The sequence below is a fragment of the Tursiops truncatus genome, chromosome 21, assembly GCF_011762595.2.
Source record: "Tursiops truncatus isolate mTurTru1 chromosome 21, mTurTru1.mat.Y, whole genome shotgun sequence".
In the NCBI taxonomy this organism is placed as follows: Eukaryota; Metazoa; Chordata; class Mammalia; order Artiodactyla; family Delphinidae; genus Tursiops; species Tursiops truncatus.
The window spans coordinates 738,329-757,497 of NC_047054.1; positions in this window are offsets into that span (position 1 = coordinate 738,329).

Below are 19,169 nucleotides of genomic sequence, written 5' to 3' on the forward strand. Positions count from 1 at the left end.
CCAATCAAGTCCCCATCATTTAGAAGGGAGACAGCTCAGGCATGGTGGTGTGAAGGGAAATGCACTTTCTACGGGCTTTCCTTGCAAATCAAACCCCTCTAAGAGATGGCAACCACCATAAAAAGGTAGTTTTTGATTGAAATTCTTGAAATTCCATCATACATTGCTCATGTTATACTGACCCCCTCACAAAGGGACAAAATTTCTCCTTACGTGGCTTGTTTGAGTGAAAGTATTATAAAGAAATCCTTCTTAATATATAAATGTGTGTGTGTGTGTATAACTATATTGGTTACATTTCATTTCATCTGCCTTGCAGTTATAACCACAGTCTGAAGTAATCCTATTTCTTATGTCTGAATACTTCCAGGGTAAAAAAAAAAAATAAATTTCATCACAACAGAAAACTTTTAGCAAAAACATGAAGAACAGTCTAACCTTTAAAGTTCACTCAGAAGCTGAAATCTTTATCTGAATTCATTATGAAATCAATGGAACCTCTGGTTAAGATTCATGTAATTATAAATGACACGAAGACCACGAAGAGAAGAAATGTTTAAGTCATAAATCTCTCATAGCTTCTGAGACTTCACTTCTCACTCTCCCATGCTTGCGTTTTCCACACCCAAGAAGGACTATTGTACCACTGTGGGTTATTTAGTCTGGCTAGCTGGCTTGCTGCCTATCCTTTCATGAGTTAAAAAAAGATCATATAATCTGTCTTTTGATATTTCAGTTCATGGTTTTCAGCATGCTTGTGTCTTTGCCAAGGAATGCATATTGAGTGAAAACCCTCTGCTTAACATGCACCGTGGAAGGAGTCACAGGTAAACAAAAAGCGCGGCGAAAAGACACTTCTCTCTCTCAAAAGATATACCAAGTCCTTGTTTCAGAATATAGTCCGGTAACTCTATAAATTTCATTGGTGTGAATAACCATGGCTTGGCGACGCTACATGCATCAGTATACATCAGCTGGCGTGCCACAGTGATTTTCAGGGGCGTTCAGTTTCGGTACCAATCAGAAGGATCACTTAACAATTCTGCTCAGAAACAACAGGCACAGAAAGCAGCTTGGATCAAGGATACCAGTTGATTTGCCTGCGCTAATAAGTGCCGTAAATTATTTACAGAATTTCAAAGCCTTGAAAATGGTGAAGTACACCAGGGCAAAAGTAGAATTTGTTTGTTCATTATCAATTATTTACACAGTATGTTTTACAACGTCAGATGTGTAGAAAAGGCATAATCCTGAGAAACGGCATACAATGAAAAGCGTATTATGTTAATTCCATAAAAGCTTAACATGAGACATCAAGTTGTGGAAGCTATTTGATGCGGTACTTATAAACGTTTCAATGACAACCTCAATAATACTAACCTCTAAAAAGCATTCCGAAACATAGATCTATTTATAATATCGAGGTAAGTGAGAATCCTTGCATAATTATAAGGGGATTTCAAATCTCTGATGAAATGGTGACTTCAAAATAAAAAGGGTTTCTGTTCAACTACGAAAATATTTGTAATACAGGGTCACACTCAGTAGAGGAATCCAATCCACATGCATCCAAATAGGTTAGCCAAAAAATAAACACGTCAATCTTTTTAACCAAACTGGTACTTCAAACCTAATGTAGTCATTATAGATGAAAATGTTGCTGAGATTAAGAGCGTCACCCCTGGGATGTATGGAATGTATGTTGGGACACTATTGTTTTTTAAGATGCCTCCGGTCAAATGTGGTAAACTTCACACTTTTAACCAGTGCTGTTTGTAATAGATTGAATGAAACAGGTCTACAAAAGAATCAATAAATGTAAAGACAAGAAAGAATTAGAGAGGCTGGCAGACTTGTACCTATTGTCTGGGGGAATTAGATGTCAGTTGGAGTATTATAACTCTGACAAAGGTTTCCAAGCTTTAATTTACTAGAACATATAATGGGCCAAGGAGAGGCTGGGAAACACAGTCAGACTGAATACATTATTTAACAAACACTTCAATGAATGTTACACACTTCCTTTTTTTTTTATACTCCTGACATATTCTCCCCATTCATTTTTCAGAACCTTGTTTATCAATGAAACACACTTCTCTAAAAGAGACTTCTCCTAGGGTCCTTAAATTCCAAACCCATGACGGTATATTTAAGGCTGAATAACACACCCATGGGGACGAACGAGGCTTACCTTAATGTCAGGATGAAAGAAGTATCGGAAACCCTATTGCTGAATTTCAGCAAGCAAACAAAACATGATGATGATGGTGCAGGATTAGGTGAGTAACTCCTGGTTCAATACATACGCCTAAACAGGACACGACTTCACAAGAATTCTCCTCCGCTCTTTATTTTTCCAGCGACCGAGAAAAGTTTAGGAAAGCTCGGTGGCTGGCATAGCGAAAAAAGACCCAGTGCCTTTTTGTTTATTTACTTATTTTTGTAACCTAAATCCGTGGACTTAACTGTGCTTAGCTCACAAAGGAGTTGTTCAGCCCTTATCCACACACCAGATGCAATTTAGATAGGTTGAACTTCTCCCCACTTATCTTGGGAAAGGAGAAAACATTCCATTAATCAAAAACGAATGCAGAAACACCCTTGGGAATAAATGGAAACTACATTGCAAAGGGAGAATTCCTGTTCTCTGTAAAACATGAAAGCACGACATGTCAGGAAACGGGCCGGAGTAGCCAAATACTAATCAACACGTTGCCGGCCAAAAATTACTCGAGTCTCTGCTGACTTTCACTGCCTGCCCGTCAGTAACGAGAGGCACACATCTTACTGAAGTAAACCGCCCTGTCTGCTGTTTCATGATGCTCTAACCTGACCTCCGGCAACTAGCAACAAACTAAACAATGAACAGATATTTAAAGGGCCAAAGAGACATGCGTTTGAAGGGCGGCAGGAGACGCAAAGATGGCCCTTGTCTTCAAAGAGTTGACCATCTAATCAAATACATTTCAGATACTCTCAAATAGGGTCGAAAAGCATTTTATGTAAAGAGCCAGATAGGAATTAGGCTGTGTGGGTCACACTGCTAGGCACAACTGTCCAACTCTGCCATCACGGCACAAAGCGGCCATGGGCAAGACGTAAACAAATCCAGGTGGCTGATTTCCAGTAAGATTCCTGAGGGCCGCTAAGGACATGACATTTCATATAACCGTCCCATGTCATAAACTATTCTTCTTATCATTTCTTGTCATCTACTTAAAAAGGTAAAAATCACACAGGCCACACAAAACAGGTGGTGGGCCCGATTTGATCTGTGGGCCTGTTTGCTAAACCTTTCTCTAAAATAATTATGTAATAAAGACCATAATAATTTCTTGGCTCGTATAATCAGAAAATGCAGACTGTAACCAGTCAGGGATGCAAAAGTAGATTAGATATAGTTACCAATCTAAAATGCAGCTCTAATCTGTTTGAAGACAATACAATTATTCCAGTGGCAAGACTGAAATGAAATCCCGATACAAAATATCTTTAGATCTTGATGGACCGCAGGGTCCCTGGCATGCAGGAAGAGTATGCAGGGCAAACTTCCGCCCAGGAGGCCGGAAATCCACATTAATTTCAACTGAAATGGTGATGCATGTAGGATGTAAAGGTAAGCTAGTAGGCACTGTTCCTAATATCTAGGACCTAACCATCCTGAAAGGATAAACAAACAGTTCTTGCAATAGTTCTAGATAAAACCAACTGCACTAAGTTGAGCAACTGAGATACAACGTGTGCTGGGAAAGGAGAACTTCCAGCGGGGTGATCTGTCATGACGTTACAAGGGAGGCCGTCTTTGAGACCGTCGCCTAATCAGAGGCACGCACTTGAGTGGGAATGGCAGAAAGGGACATTCTAAGCATTCTAAGCAAGCTCTCCCATTCGAGCTTGGGAGAAGGGAAGGAGCGGGAAGCATACAGTCTCCAGGGATCAAGGAGAACTCAGAGAACCTCAAGGGCTGAGTGGGTAGCAGACAAGAGATAAGGATGGATTCATATTAAAGAGGGCTTTGAACGCTACCCTGAAGAATTTGGACTCCGTTTTTATGCAGATGAAGGCCAAGAATTTCAAGCTCTTATTATACAAATGAAATTTTAGCAAAGCTGAAGGCTTCTTTATAACTCAAGTTCAATAATACTCTCATCACAAAATGAAAATTTTCATAAAATAATTTAAGACCACACATTTCTTTCTAAAATCCTTCTGCCACTGTTCTGAATAAAAATTAACGTGACGTTTACAACACAGGCTTAACATGGTGCAGCAGGAAAGGGCTCAGCACAGCGCAGACGCTTAATAAATGGGTAAACGATTGTATGTTACCTTTTGGATCTATGCCAATGTCAGGCAAATGAAATAAAGTTGGATTCTGAAGTTTAAGCAACATGAAAGGAAATCTTTTCTTCAATATCATATGAAAATTTGGAAGCCTCCAATATATCCCCCCCGACCCCTGTTTTCAACCTATTATCTGTGGAGGCAAAGTTGGCATTATACCAGGCTTATGTCGCTGATAATTTTTTTTCAGTGAAAAATTTCAGTTAGTAAGACATGGCGCATGAGAAAAACCAATAAGTTAGAACTGATTAATAGAAACAAACCTGACATGTACACTTGACACCTGCAGGTAAATTCAGTTCTCAAACGCCCCCTGGTCTCTGCATTGTCATCAGAGTAGAGTCATACACAGCCATAAGTGGATTACTGACTTCAGGTGCCCTGTGAACCTTGGTACAGCACAGTGCTAGGATAAACCATGAGAGATGAGGTGCTTAGAGGATGTCCAATTATAACCCCACTGAACGAGGGGCCAGAAATTTTACGTGTGTCCAGTTGCTCAAGCAAGCTTTCAGAGCACAGGCGCACATAAAGGACACTGAATGTTTGTTCAAATATTTGTGTGATTTTTCCCACTGTTTTCTGTAGTTATCTGAATTACTGATATAGTCAGAGGCACACCAGAAATACTTAAGAATGTCTGTACTGTCAGAGCAAATTAATTTAGGAAGTATTTGTTGAGCCCATTCTAGGGGTCTAGAATTCATGTTTAGGGGGAAAAGAATTAAGGACACAACTAAGGAAATAATAGGATTCTTTTTCTTTAAATTTGCAACTACACGCAATTTTTTACGAAGAAATGTATATGCATACAACAATGTATTTATAGAGAAGAAAATGTGATACAGACCTCAAAATATAATACCTGTTCATCTTCCCAACTCATTAGTCATTCATAGTTTTTAGTTTTAGTCATTTTAGATTTTTTAAAAGGGAAACCAGAAAACAGTTCTAAGAATAATTAAAGTCCTTTTTTAAAAGAAGAAGAATTCTACGGGTAAAACCCCGCAAATTGTACTCACAAAGACGCAGACGCCTGCCACCCCCGCCCGTAAACGTGCCTCTAAGCAGGGGAGGTACTTCTGGACGGAGGGGACTTTAGCCTCCATAAGTGAGGCCCCCTTTATGGGCAGCGTATGTGTAAGCTATGCAAGGACACTCGGGCAGGCGGGCACAACACAGACACACACACACGCACGCACGCATGCGCTTACCGATTTGCAGGCATGACTAAGGATGCTTCTGCACAAACTGCAGTCCACACCCTTTTGGAAATATTCCAGACACCAAATGAACCAGCTTCTGAGACGTGTGGGCTGAGCTGAAACCGTCTGTCCCAGGCGTACCCCCAGGAGGTCCTCAGCAGCGAGCCTGGGACGGGCCTGAGACTTTGTGCCACCCACAGAATCAGTCTTCTCATCTCCAGGTGACACGCCGCGCAGTCTCCAGCTCTGGTTTCCTCAAGGGTCTTTTCTCCAACTTTGGACTTTCTTGTATACATACATCTAAAAAATATACACATTTGGACATTTCGGCTTCCCTGGTGGTGCAGTCGTTAAGAATCCACCCGCCAATGCAGGGGACACGGGTTCAATACCTGGTCCAGGAAGATCCCACGTGCTGCAGAGCAACTAAGCCTGTGAGCCACAGCTACTGAGCCTGCGCTCTAGAGCCCGCAAGCCACAACTACTGAGCCCACATGCCACAACTACTGAGCCTGTGCTCTAGAGCCCGCAAGCCACAACTACTGAGCCTATGTGCCGCAACTACTGAGCCTGTGCTCTAGAGCCCGTGCTCCCAACAAGAGAAGCCACCGCAATGAGAAGCCCGTGCACCGCAACGAAGAGTAACCTCTGCTCGCCGCAACCAGAGAAAGCCCACGCGTAGCAACGAAGACCCAACGCAGCCATAAATAAATAAATAAAATAAAGTGATATAGATCTAATATAATTACGTTATTAAAAAATATATACACCTTAGTGTGTCTAGTTGTGCTGTAACACGGGTGTACTATTTAGAGTTAAAATCTCCCACTCATTATCAAGTCTATGCATCAGAGAATTTTTTTTTGTATGAGACAAAAGTGCAAAGCATGGATGACCTGGTGTCATTTGATCAATCATGCCCACTTAATCCAGAAAAGTCTCACTGAGCTAAAGTTACATCCTCTTCCAGCACAAGGAGAGAGAGAGCCACCAGAATCAGACACCAAAGTCACCTGTTACACTCTATCACGTGAAACACAAGAGGAACAACACTGATACCTCACCATAACTTTTAGTTCATGTAAAACTCCATAACAGAACTGGATTAACATTTTGCTTTTTTTAATACTGAAAAATTCTCCACTTACTTTTATTTACTCCCAGTCTTACAGCTCTCACTGAAATAGGCTTTACTGTATAAATATTTAACATCATCCTTGCTCAACTATAGTATACAGTTTTTTTAAAGATGCTGAATGATAAGCAATTCAGTTGAAGTTTCCCACTGACGGGACATAGAGATGTGTGACGAGCAAAGTGGACGTGAGTCAATCAGCAAACATTCATTGTACATCTAGAGCACTCAGCAGGTCAGGGTGCTTCGGAGAAGGCTGCTGGCCTCGCTCCAAGGAGCTCTAGTTATTAGAGGAATCAGGCTTCCCTCTTTGCAACTACTTAGAGTTTTGACACCCTGACCATTTGATCCTGTCAAGCCTTATCTTTCATTTCTTGTCAGTTTTGTTTTTCTTCACTCAGTTAATTACATGCAAAAGCACAGCAGCTCACCAAGGCATACTCAACCCAATTCAAAATATGTACCTCCTTGTTGCCATTCTTGGCAACACAGAAGTGAGACCCACTGACAGTACGTTACACACCTCTGGGAACATGCACAGCTTTTATTAGGGCATCCAGGGTCCTGAGCGATACTGAGCCATTTCTGGGTGTGGAACGTAATGTCAGAAGATGATCTGAGTACTAATAAGAATCATGAGACAACCTGAGATTTTAAAAGAGGCGTCCAGTCTTCTCATCTACAGATAGGGAAACTGAGGCCCGGTGAGTTTGACTGGCTTAGCTAAGATCACATATTCAGTGACAAACTCAGTTAGAACGCAATTTTACTGAGTCTCAAAAGGTACTCATTTTATTTATGTAAGTTTTAAAATACCTGTAACAACTAATGTGAGGCAGAATGAAAAAATATATGTACACCTACAGTATGCATCGTGTAACATATGTATAACATGGACTTACATTGGGTTGTATCTCATTTTACCTCCTCTAAATTATTGAGACTTTCACAGTTGTATTCCGAAAAAAACTTTCAGAGTTAAACATCTAAGGACTGTATTACGTACAAAAAAGTCTTGGAAACACCAGCTTCATTTCTGGTGCTGTTTCACATAGATTGTTGTTAACATGTCACAAGCTGTAGACACTTAAAAATACTGTTTAATTTTCTTTAATCCATTTCGTTTTATGGATCTAAAATGGCCATCAGACAATAATACAGCAGCTTCCATAAGGAATAAATTGTTACCGCTTGACAAAAAACTCTTTTTATGCCAGAAGAGGGGAATATAAAAATGTCTTTTTCATATAATTATATTAAAAAATGTGTTCGTGTGTTCTCTCATATTACAGCTGTTTGAATGTTTTTTTTATTTTCCTTATGCTACTGACTTTAGAGCTTTCCTTTTCTTCCCCATTTTCTCCTAATTAATTTCTGTTCAACCAAAGAATTCTTTTCTTTTATGGCTTCTGCTATCAGAGCAATGCCTTCATGAAATGAGCAAGCCCATTTCTGAGCTCTGCTCTTCCAAAAACAGGGGTAGGAAAGATCAAAATATTTCGAAAAAGGGTACTTTCCCATTTAGGTGTTATTCTTCATGTAAGGAGAGTTGACAAATAATTACTTGCCTGTAAAAAATTTAAATCTTCTGCTACTCAAAGATGGACAGTGCACATAAACAGAGAAATATAACCTTTAAAAGGCAGTCCGAGCTTCACAAACTTGGTCCTACAGGGAATCATGTGCTATTAATCAACTTACTACCTGAGTTCTGATAATAGTTTTGCTTTTGTTTATCATTATGTGTTAAAGTGTTTTTAAAAAAGAACTAGAATGAATTTAGCGTATTGTTTTTCTTCAACAGAGTTCTCTTCTTCTGTTTTTCTCGTGTTTACTTTAGATTTTGTTTATACTTTAAACATCCAGTGTTAACGAGGTTTCCTTATGCACTTTGCAAACTTTACAGACCATTATTTTTCATCTTTTTTTTTCTTTTTATGCTTTGAATAGCTGCTTTTCCTTTTAAAGAATAAGGGAGGAAAGTCTCTTTAATTAAATAATATAGTCAAACAACTGCTCTTTTTTACACTGCAATTGCTTCACTATTAAAAAAAAGGCAAGGCATAAAACTCAACTAATTACATTTATTAAAGATCTGAAGAAGCAGTGGTATCTCTGCCAATACCTCCTACTTCCAGCCTCACAGCAACTGCCTGAATATTAGGAAATCTGGAGAAATGAGACGCCTAACGCACATTATTCAACAGGGTAGAGTTATATACAAATACATATAATATTTATGAGATACATTAGTGTATTTCTTACCCAAGCTATTTGAGCTCATACAAACAGACTTTTTTTAAAAAAAACATGTCACTGCCACGAAATGGCAACTCAGTTAAGACAAATGCAGTTATCAGTACCAATCAAGGAGTCAGAAAATTGGCCTTTTTGAGATCTGTTCATTCTGTGCATGTCGATGTGGCTTAGCCTGACTCCCCAGTTAAGGATATGTAATAAAAGTAACAAGTTCCAGTGAAGTAAGGAATCTGTTGTTAAAAACAAACAAGGGAGCGTCTGTTATTAAAAACATAAGCTCATTTTCCTTCAGTATAGATTCAATGGCATGGATCAATAAATATTAGAAATTATGTTTGAAACAGGCAAATTTTGTAAAAGGAATAATTTAAACAATTATATACTTCAGAAGTGATTCTATACTGATTTCATTCAAATATTATCTCTTACACTCATAAATCTACTAACTTTCTCTACCTTTTAAGAGATACTGACAAAAAATTAATATGAGTGTTTCATCTCCCATGGACACACACACACACACACACACACACACACACACGTAAGCCTGGGTGTGCACGCACAGGTAGGAAACTGATCATCACAATACTTCAGGTCAAACATACCACTTAACAAAGAGAGGTTTTTCTTTTAATTAACTGCACCATTTTCCCTTTCCAGCTTCTATATAAAAAGGAAGCTTAACTATGTGCTTACAATGGTAGTTCAGGCTAGAATCCATTACTTTAATTACCTTACAATGAGCAGAGAAAGTCTAATGTGTGGTGAACGTAGCTCTCTTAATAGAAAAGCAGATTTTAAAGGCGTGCGCGTTTTCAAAAGGAGCTGGACACACTACAGTCCGGTCTCTGTGTTTTCTATATACAACTGGTGTTTCATTTTGAATCACTTGAGCACTTTGCAAAGTGTATATGCACCACAACAAGAGGTCAAGTTTCACTCGGTGAATCGATTCAATACGAGAAGGAGAAATTTCCACAGAGGGAAGGAAATTGCCTTAAAGTCAACGGGCATCATTTTGTTTCAGCTTCCTGCCCTGAGGGCTGGGTCCAAAGGCCTACAGCGCTCTGCGCTGCTCTGCGCTGCTCTGACGAACAGAAGGCTTGAAGGGCTGTTAGAGAGAGTACCGATGGAATTATAACTGACGAGCTCTCCTTCTGGTGAGACTACCCAGAAAAGAATAACAACGTAGCAATGGCTAAACAAGGTCTTTGTTGTCTAGGTAAGAATGCAAGTTTTCTTTCTTCCTTTTTGAGTTCTTCACTCCAATGGTAACCTCAAATTCAGAAAAGCCAAAGATTCAGTGTGGCTCACACTGGCTTTGACCAGGTTTCCAATATAGTCTAAATAACAGATCATTGTAAAGGATACGTAAAACAGTTTCTGTTCAGACAGTGATCAGTGTTTGAAAAGAACTCTCTGTTCGTGTTATGGTGCCGTCCACATAGAACTTTGCTCAACAGTTGATCAGAAGCCAGTGATGGCACTAAAGTTAATGGAAATGAGGAAACAGGTTAGATTGCTTGGGTGACTAAATTGATATAATAGGAGTCAATGACTGGATAAAGAAGATGTGGCACATATACACAATGGAATATTACTCGGCCATAAAAAGAAACGAAACTGAGCTATTTGTAATGAGGTGGATGGACCTAGAGTCTGTCACACAGAGTGAAGTAAGTCAGAAAGAGAAAGACAAATACCGTATGCTAACACATATATATGGAATTTAAGAAAAAAAAAAATGTCGTGAAGAACCTAGGGGTAAGACAGGAATAAAGACACAGACCTACTAGAGAACGGACTTGAGGATATGGGGAGGGGGAAGGGTAAGCTGTGACAAAGCGAGAGAGAGGCATGGACATTAAAAAAAAAAAAAAAAAGTCAGTGAAATGATTTCAGAACTGATGGAGCTAATGACACCCAAGCCATGTTGAGAAGCTTCCTTGGACAGCTTCTGTCCAACTTCCAAAAATCTGTATAAAATAGGTGGTTTTCACGTGACTGTAACAAAATAATTTTAAATCAAGAAAGAAGGGACCCATCTTTCCATTCACAAGACCGTATCGTTTCTTCTTTGTGAGGATTAGACAGGTGTTCAGTCTATATTTCCCCCAAAATAAGACCGAGAATACTGAGTTATAGATGACAAAATTACAGAAATAGGCTGGCTCTGTTTATTTTGAAAAGGTTTGTTGAAGTTTTAAAAACACATTTAATTCTTTCAGAAACTAAAAATTTGCATCCAAGCCATAAGAAATTCACTCCTTTTCTAAAAAATACTCAATCAGGCGTCCCTTTATAGTTGTAATTATATTTTCAGCATCATCAAATATATTTTATTAAGTGCCTATGCCTTTTGGTACAATGGTCATTTTTAGAGACTTGGAGTGCTTTCGTATGATTTTATCTTGCCTCTACATCAAAATGTAAATTCCTTAAGGAAAGAAACATCCCATGTAACCCCGCAGATGCCCAGTAGAGTGATCTGCATACTCAATCAAAGGATGTGATTAACCTCTATCCCAGAAATTTCAGTCTTAGAAACCTAGCGATCTATTGGGAATGAACGTAATAACCTTCTAGTATAGGCTGTTTAAAAATCTTTGTTTGTCCAAAAATATTCTGCTTGTCTAACCTAAAGCATTCTTGCTGTAATTTCAAACCATTTCTTATAATATTGGACTTTTTGAAGTTGAGGAATCAAACTGCTGGTCAGCATTTTACAAAATACATAAAACATTTCCTTTGGAATAATAAAATAGAACTACCACGTTCTATATCAAGATTGGGTTTTATATAAATGTAGTAAACTACATTTTTAGTTTTAACATGGAACATATTTTCAACATTACTAAATTAGATACTGGAAGAAACTTCACATGTTTGTTTTTTATTCTCCACTAAAGATCAAGTACATTAGGACACTTGAATGAGAAAAAATAGAAAACAAACATGTAAAATAAATGCACGTTGCACTAATATAATATGATCCAGATAAGGTTTGCTGCCTTTTCAGAAATAACTCCTACAATCTTGGCATGCTTCTACTCAGGACAGTTCTGTAAATATGCACATGGTTCAGGACATGGTAAAAATGAAAATGCTGATAAAAAAATGGACATATGTTATCTGGTCTCTCAGTATGTTAAACTTCAGCTGAAATAGCTAGAAAAGAAGGAAGGAAATTATCCTTCCCCGGTCCGTTCCTTATTATTCTTAGAGTCTTCCCTGAGTTCACGGGAGTAGAAATTATGTCTACCAAAATAGTCCTTGGTTCTGTAACTGCATATTAATGAATTACAATCGAGGCCCTTTCCACAAGAAAGAAATAAGGGTGAAGACCTCTATCTCAATCCTTTTTGAGCATGAAAGCACTGACTCCTTTAAATAATTGGTTAAAAACAATGCAACATCCTCTAGGTGAGTTTTGTGGTGATTAAGGTAGCTTTCAATATTTCCCAGAAACTTCTAAAATGCAGTTCTCATCTTTGAAAACCTAATTTCACCCTTAATTTTCTGCAACTCCATACCTTTTCAGTTGTTGATATGTTAACTGTTCAAGTCTCATCTAATATTCTCATCAAATTGATGGATATTCCTTTTAATTGGAATATTCAGTCCTATAAATCATGTTTTAATCATTTGATCCCACTTTTCCAAATACTACAAAAATTAACCATCCAACTATTTAATTCAAGTTGCACAGTATTTTGGCATTTCCTATAGCGATTACTATTATTTCTTTGTTAGTCTCTTGAAGTGAAAACATTTTGGAGAAAACAGGAAGTCCTACATCAGAAGGTAAATTGCTTCTAGTAGGGTTTCAGTTAAACATGTCCAGTTTAGAAATCTGACTGGGCCACTGGTTTCTTTTTTTATCTTAAGCTAGTCATGTAACCCCTCAAAATGTAAATAATGATACTTGAGCAGATGAACAATCAGGAAAGAAAATATCTAGATAGATTATAACTAGTAAAAATGAAGATAGAGAAATGAAGATAGAGACTACTTTTGCAGTGAATCCTGGTCTGCATGGGAGTAAGAAAACTGCTACAAATTCAAACGAAGTTTACTAAAGGCAGTAACCTCTGGTTTGAAACCCCCAGATGGCTGAAACCAAAGAGCTAGTTTGTCCATTAAGATACCCTGAAATCTAACATTTCAGCATAATGAATCACAGTATATGACTGTGATTTTAAGTTATTCCATTCTGAATCACACTTACTTGATTTCCGTTATTTTTTTTCCTAATTAGAATAATTTAATGAAAAAGGAACATGTATGCAAGGGTGAGAAGTGATTTGCCCTGGGTCTTCCTTAGCTAATCATAATAGATTTAGTGGTATGTTGGGTTTCAGTTATATTGCTTGTGTGTTTGCAACATGTGGGTACTTTAAAAAAATCAGCGATTTAAAATAACAAACCACTTGGGGTGGGTTCTCTTCACACACATACAGTCGTACCACCTCATCCTCCCAACAATCCTAGCAGGGAGGCATTTTACCGAGAAGGGGACTGAGGCTCATAGAAGTTACCTGCCTGAGAACACACGCTAATCAACAGTGGAGCTGAGCTTAGAACCCAGGGGGTCTAGGGTCACAGTCAGGCTCCTGGACAGCACTGCTTTAATAGGCAAGTTCATACCATTGCCATTTGGAAGAACTAGATCACCAAGAGATACATGTAATCCTGCCAGTGTAGAAACGCACTGTGCCTGTCCCTGACCCATTTCAAGGGCTTCCCGTAACACAGTTTTCTACTAGGGCAATCTAGGGACCTTCCATTTTACTATTTAGTACCCTTCTCCTACCTCCTGGAATTTCTACACCAACACCAAGAAATCTGTCTTCACGTTGTCTGTACTTCATCACCCTGAACTTATTCTCTCCTTCATACAGGACAAAATTTGATATGTAAAAGTTCAAGCTTCGAAGTAAGTGACCAGGAGATATGAGATATAAGTGACCAGGAGCTATTAGCATTTTAATAGGGAGTAGTTCACTCATGCAAAATAGGAATGGAATTCTATTGGGATCACTTAGGCATCACACAATAACAGAAGCGATCCTTGAAGGAAGGGTTTGCCCTTCAAATGATATCATATCTAAAAAACCTGACCTTTATTAGAACCAAGTCTAAAATTTTCCTACCCTTTTTCATCACTGACCTAGGAGGGTACAACTATCCAATTGGATAGTGCAGTATTTTTCATCAGCAATGATTCCTCAAAAGGAGAAACTGAATTTTACAAATTTAAATTAGGATTTCCTTGTATCAGTCAGATAACAGTTTACATGTGATCATACAGACATGTGACCATTGATTTATATTTTAAAGCCAAAGGACGTACTACCTATTAAACCCTTTAAAAAAATTTTTTTACAACCAAATTAAACAAACAAGCAAGACCTCAGCCAAAATCATAACGGGACATTTACACCTGATTCATTTGTAATGAAATATTACTGGTGACTGATTATGCATTACACTATCTTTTTACACTTGCCGAATGGGATATGAAAGTCAAGCAATGCTGAATATAAATAATCGGACGCAATCTGATACACATCTTGCAAACAGTTGCCTTGAATTTACAAGGCTGATCTACACGTAAATGAGGTAACCTTTTTAACTGAATCGACCAATTGGCTCTGCTGAAAAAAATCAGTTCACTTTTTTTTTTCCTTTAAGTAAATACCTACCACAGGGTCACATTGCTAGAATTTTATACTCTGGAATTTCCTCCCAGAATGTAACATTCTGCTACTGTACATTCTTCTTAACAGGTTTGATTAACTTTATAAAAAGGGGGGTCAAATACTGACCACATGAGAGGTTTGGTTTCGATTCCTCACTAAAACTGGTTTTGTTAAGCTGAGCTCGGTGGCTCCCGCAGAGAAAAAAGAGGAAAACAATTAAAGACTCCCTCAGGAGGCCCCATCTTTCAGCAGAAGATTTGGGGGAACATTCTTATTCACATCCAGTCACAGTCAAATGCCTTTTAAGGGTGTTACTGAGCCACAGCACGGCTTTGGTTTTCTACTCTTTCCTATTGTTAGGTCCGAGGTGCAAGGGGAATAGTAAAGGAAGAAATGAAACAGTCCTGATTAGTTTATGTATACAGACGACTTGATTGCAATTCCAGAGCAACTTGTTTCTTTCTTTCAAAATCTTAATTGTCTTGTTGCTTTACTTGGTTACCGGGTTTTGATTGGCTTTAATGTCCCAGCTGGTTCATTCCTATAGCCATACAGATAAGAAAAAATGAACTCATCTCCGCCAGAAATGTCAAGATTTCATCAAGAAGTCTTCTGAGGCCAGATGATAGCCAGAAATAAAAATAATAATTTAATAAACGAAATAAAATAAAAATTAATAAATGGATGTGATTTGTGAAGAGCAATGAGATATTATTAAAATAAAAGAAAGCTAAATTAAGTGTTATTTAACAAATGTGGTTTCTAATAAGAATACTGTTAACAAGAAATAAATGACTATTATCCAGAAGTACCACAACAATAATTTACATGTTACATGCATACTGAATAATATTGAAATAAGAAAGGCTGAGATGCTTATTCACACAGAATGACTTTCTGAAACTTATCCAACTTAAAGAAGTATAAAAAAATGCTCTCTTTACTATATAGCATCTAGAGATGCTATAAAGGAAGATGAGATCTAATCACTGCATAAATACATGCTAAAGAAAGATGTTAAAGTAGGATTTCAAAAAGATAGCTGAAGTGTAACAGCAGATAAACATCACATTAACTCTGCTCTTGGGGAAAAACACAGAAGCAAGTAATGCAAACACACGGGTGAGGTTATCATCCTCCATAAATATGTAACTAAATATCAACATTTTCAAGTTCAAGTCACTTGGTAAAAGCCAAGGAAAAACAAGCATTAAAATGTTACGAATGAAAATAAACTTCTCAAAGCAGCATTTTCCTAATTCAAAGTTCACATTACTTTAAGAAGAAAACCCTTCTTTTTTTTACTCTGAAAGCAGGTTTTATTCAAATTTCTAGTGTGCATGCAACTGCAACCATTAAGGACTTCAGTCCCCCAAATACTTAAGTAAATACTTAAAACAAGCTACAATTTAGTGAAGTGGATTCCTGCCCATAATACAAAGCTGATTCCATATAACCTTCTGGAGGAAGAACACAAAAGTGGGTTTGAATGTGAGGTCTGAACAAAATGACAAAGGTTACGGCTGTTTTTACTAAGCTACAAACATATTCAAAACTCAGGCAAAGTCTAAAATTAAAGAAGCATCTCATCCCATAATATTAAATTTGACTTTTGCTGTATTTAAAAAATAAACAATATTTAGAAGACAATGATCTTCATATGAAGAAAAATCTTCATATTTCACACAGCCACGTGCACACACCAAGAGGCTTTTTGAACTTGAAAGCTGAATCAAAGGATTAAGTAAATGTATTCTGTGCAAAGGAAGTGATGGTGTCAGAGCAGAGATGACTTTGAGGTTTGCAATATAGATGCTTTGTTGTACTGTTACGTAAATTATAACGTTTTATAGTGCTGAGATGTTTAAAAATAGACACAGATTTTTTAAATTTCCTGTTCTATTATATATTGTTATAAAGTATCCAGTGTTTATTCTGAAATCGGGATACAGAAGTTGAATTAAGAAATGCCTCGACAGTAGTTTTGTTTTTGTTTTTCATTCCAGCTGTGGAAGAGAGGACTATTTTAAAACGAATTCAATGAAAAAAACAACATCATGCACTGCTGACCCACTCTGGTTTGGGTTCATCCCGGCCACACATTCCAAGTGAGTCTAAATGAACAGGCATTATGTAAATAGGCGTCGCTAAATAAAAAGCAGCTCGTGTATTAGTCCAAAGCCTGTGGTGCTCTTACACAAGCCTGGAGACCATCCCAGACACCTGGCTTTTGAAAGACCACCAAGAGAATAAGTAAAAGGAGTCCTTAAAAGCGTTTCAGAGTTAAATCTAACTTAAATACAAGATTTACATATGTTTTTGCTCAGCAATTTAAAAACTTTATTTTGGTTATTTAATACAAAAATTCTCACCTTGAAGACACCAAACTGTTCCTCAATCAATGAATAGTTAAGAATTAAAATCGTGGAAAGGGCTTGGGTGAAAACAAATGATTTCACTTCTCGCTCTACAATATATACTCTGGTTTCCTTCATTCCAATGCTGACCTCTGCTTTTAAATATTTGGAATCGAACATTTACAGGTATGTATAGATGAAGTACAATAACCACACCACCTGTTTAAGAAGGTGATATAAAGAAATTAAGTAGAAAAAATTTGAGAATGCCTAATAGGCCCCAGGGTAAAATATAGAATCATAATGTTAAAACTCACAGATACTATGGGAAAATGACCATGAAGTTGTTTTAGTTTTTTCTCTAAGAAATAATTAAGTAATGAGTTCAACTTGTTAATTTTTAAAACCATTTAACTAAAATAGTCCATAGCTAACAAAATGAGTGATTCAGTTTAGAAGGGAAACACCCATATTATGAGAAATCCTAAGGCCTAAAGAAAGAGAATTCCTGAATATGCAAGACACGGATTTTAGTATGTATATTTGTAGGTTCATAGTTTTTGAATTCTATGAAACTCTTCTTTGGGGGATGGCTTCTGTCACATTGTTTGAATCATGACAAAAGCCACAGAAAAGATCAACAGTGCTGGGAAGGTAATGAGCTTTCCCTGGCCTCTCTGGAGCTGGTTGTAAAATTTATAAGGGAAGTTCTATCCATGGCCTACATAATTTTTTGGTGAGGCAGTAGAAATTGATGCCATCTATCTAAAAGAACAGAAGTTGTCAATCTAGGTATCTGAATGTTCTCAGCCGCCACAAATCTTGGAGACATCTGGGGCTATTAAAGGCACAGTAGTTTAAGTTGTGGATGTGCGATTCGATCATCTACCTTTTGACTAGGTGATAGGGATTAAATACGGTGCTCTATTTTGTAGGATGTAACAGAATTACAAAATACCATTCCTGCCCTTGGGGTGCTTAGAATCTACTAGGAAGATACAAACATTCTGCATCCGTGAAACACGGAGTGTTTTAACAGGAGCTAACTCTTATCAGAGCAAAAATTTTATGTCAAAATGTATAAAATAGTGTAAAGAAACTTTTGCCCCTAGATTAAATCCTAAGACTTCCCTTGAGTAGTTTAATTGTGGGCTCATCTGAACCTCAAAACTTTCAACAAGTTTTTTTTTTTGTCAATGCAATTTATATAACTTTAAAATTTTAACATCATTTCAAAGTTACAGAAAAGTCGCAAAAGCAGAACAAAAAATTCCTACACACCTTTACCCAAATTGGCTACTTATTAACATTTTGCCCCCTTTGCTTCATTACCAATGTAATTTTATAAACACGATAATGCAGAATAAAATGATTTCATAGCAATCATAATTAATCAATATTTTTTAAGATGTTTCAAACTCAAGTTAAAGGGAACATCACTTTGCTGCCAGGATCACCAAGTACAAATCTAACCACAGCCTTGAATTGGCAAGCTCACTGGATTCGTTTCAGTAGTTTTTGAGAGCAGAACAAAAGAAAACATGTATGCCAAACATCTGATAGTTTAAATGAAAGACAATTCTTTATTTCCATCTTGACTCTAGATAGTTCTGTAATCACCTCATTTGGGAATTTTCAGGGTGGCGTCATCGCAGGAATTTCCCCCAAATTGGGTGATTTAGGACCATCCGCTTGACGAATCCAAAGGACCACAGATGGAACGGGGCCTGGAGACACGATGCTCTGAGGGGCTCTGAGTGGGATGCTAACTGGCAAGTCCAGGTACAGGTGGGCAGAAGAATTTGTAAGATATTTTTCAGATTGAGAAAACGAAAGTGTTTGGGACGACTTCATCTGGCTCGATTTTGGATCGTCCTAACCGCTCATTAAAAAGAATTAAGAATTAAGCTATGATTGTGTCTCAGTGACTTAATCTGCTGGTGGGATGGTAACACCTCACACAAGGTAAAGGGAAGCAAGGAGGCTTTGCTGAGCACCACCTGAACGCCAGCACTGGCCACTGCAGGAGCCTCCGGCTTGACCCCAGGGTCTCACCACACTCATCACTGACTCATAGGCCATCTTTTCTTGAAAGTCACTTTAAACCAATCACCTCTAAAATTCTAACGTCTCCTCCCACCTCTCTCATCATAAGGCTTGGACAAAA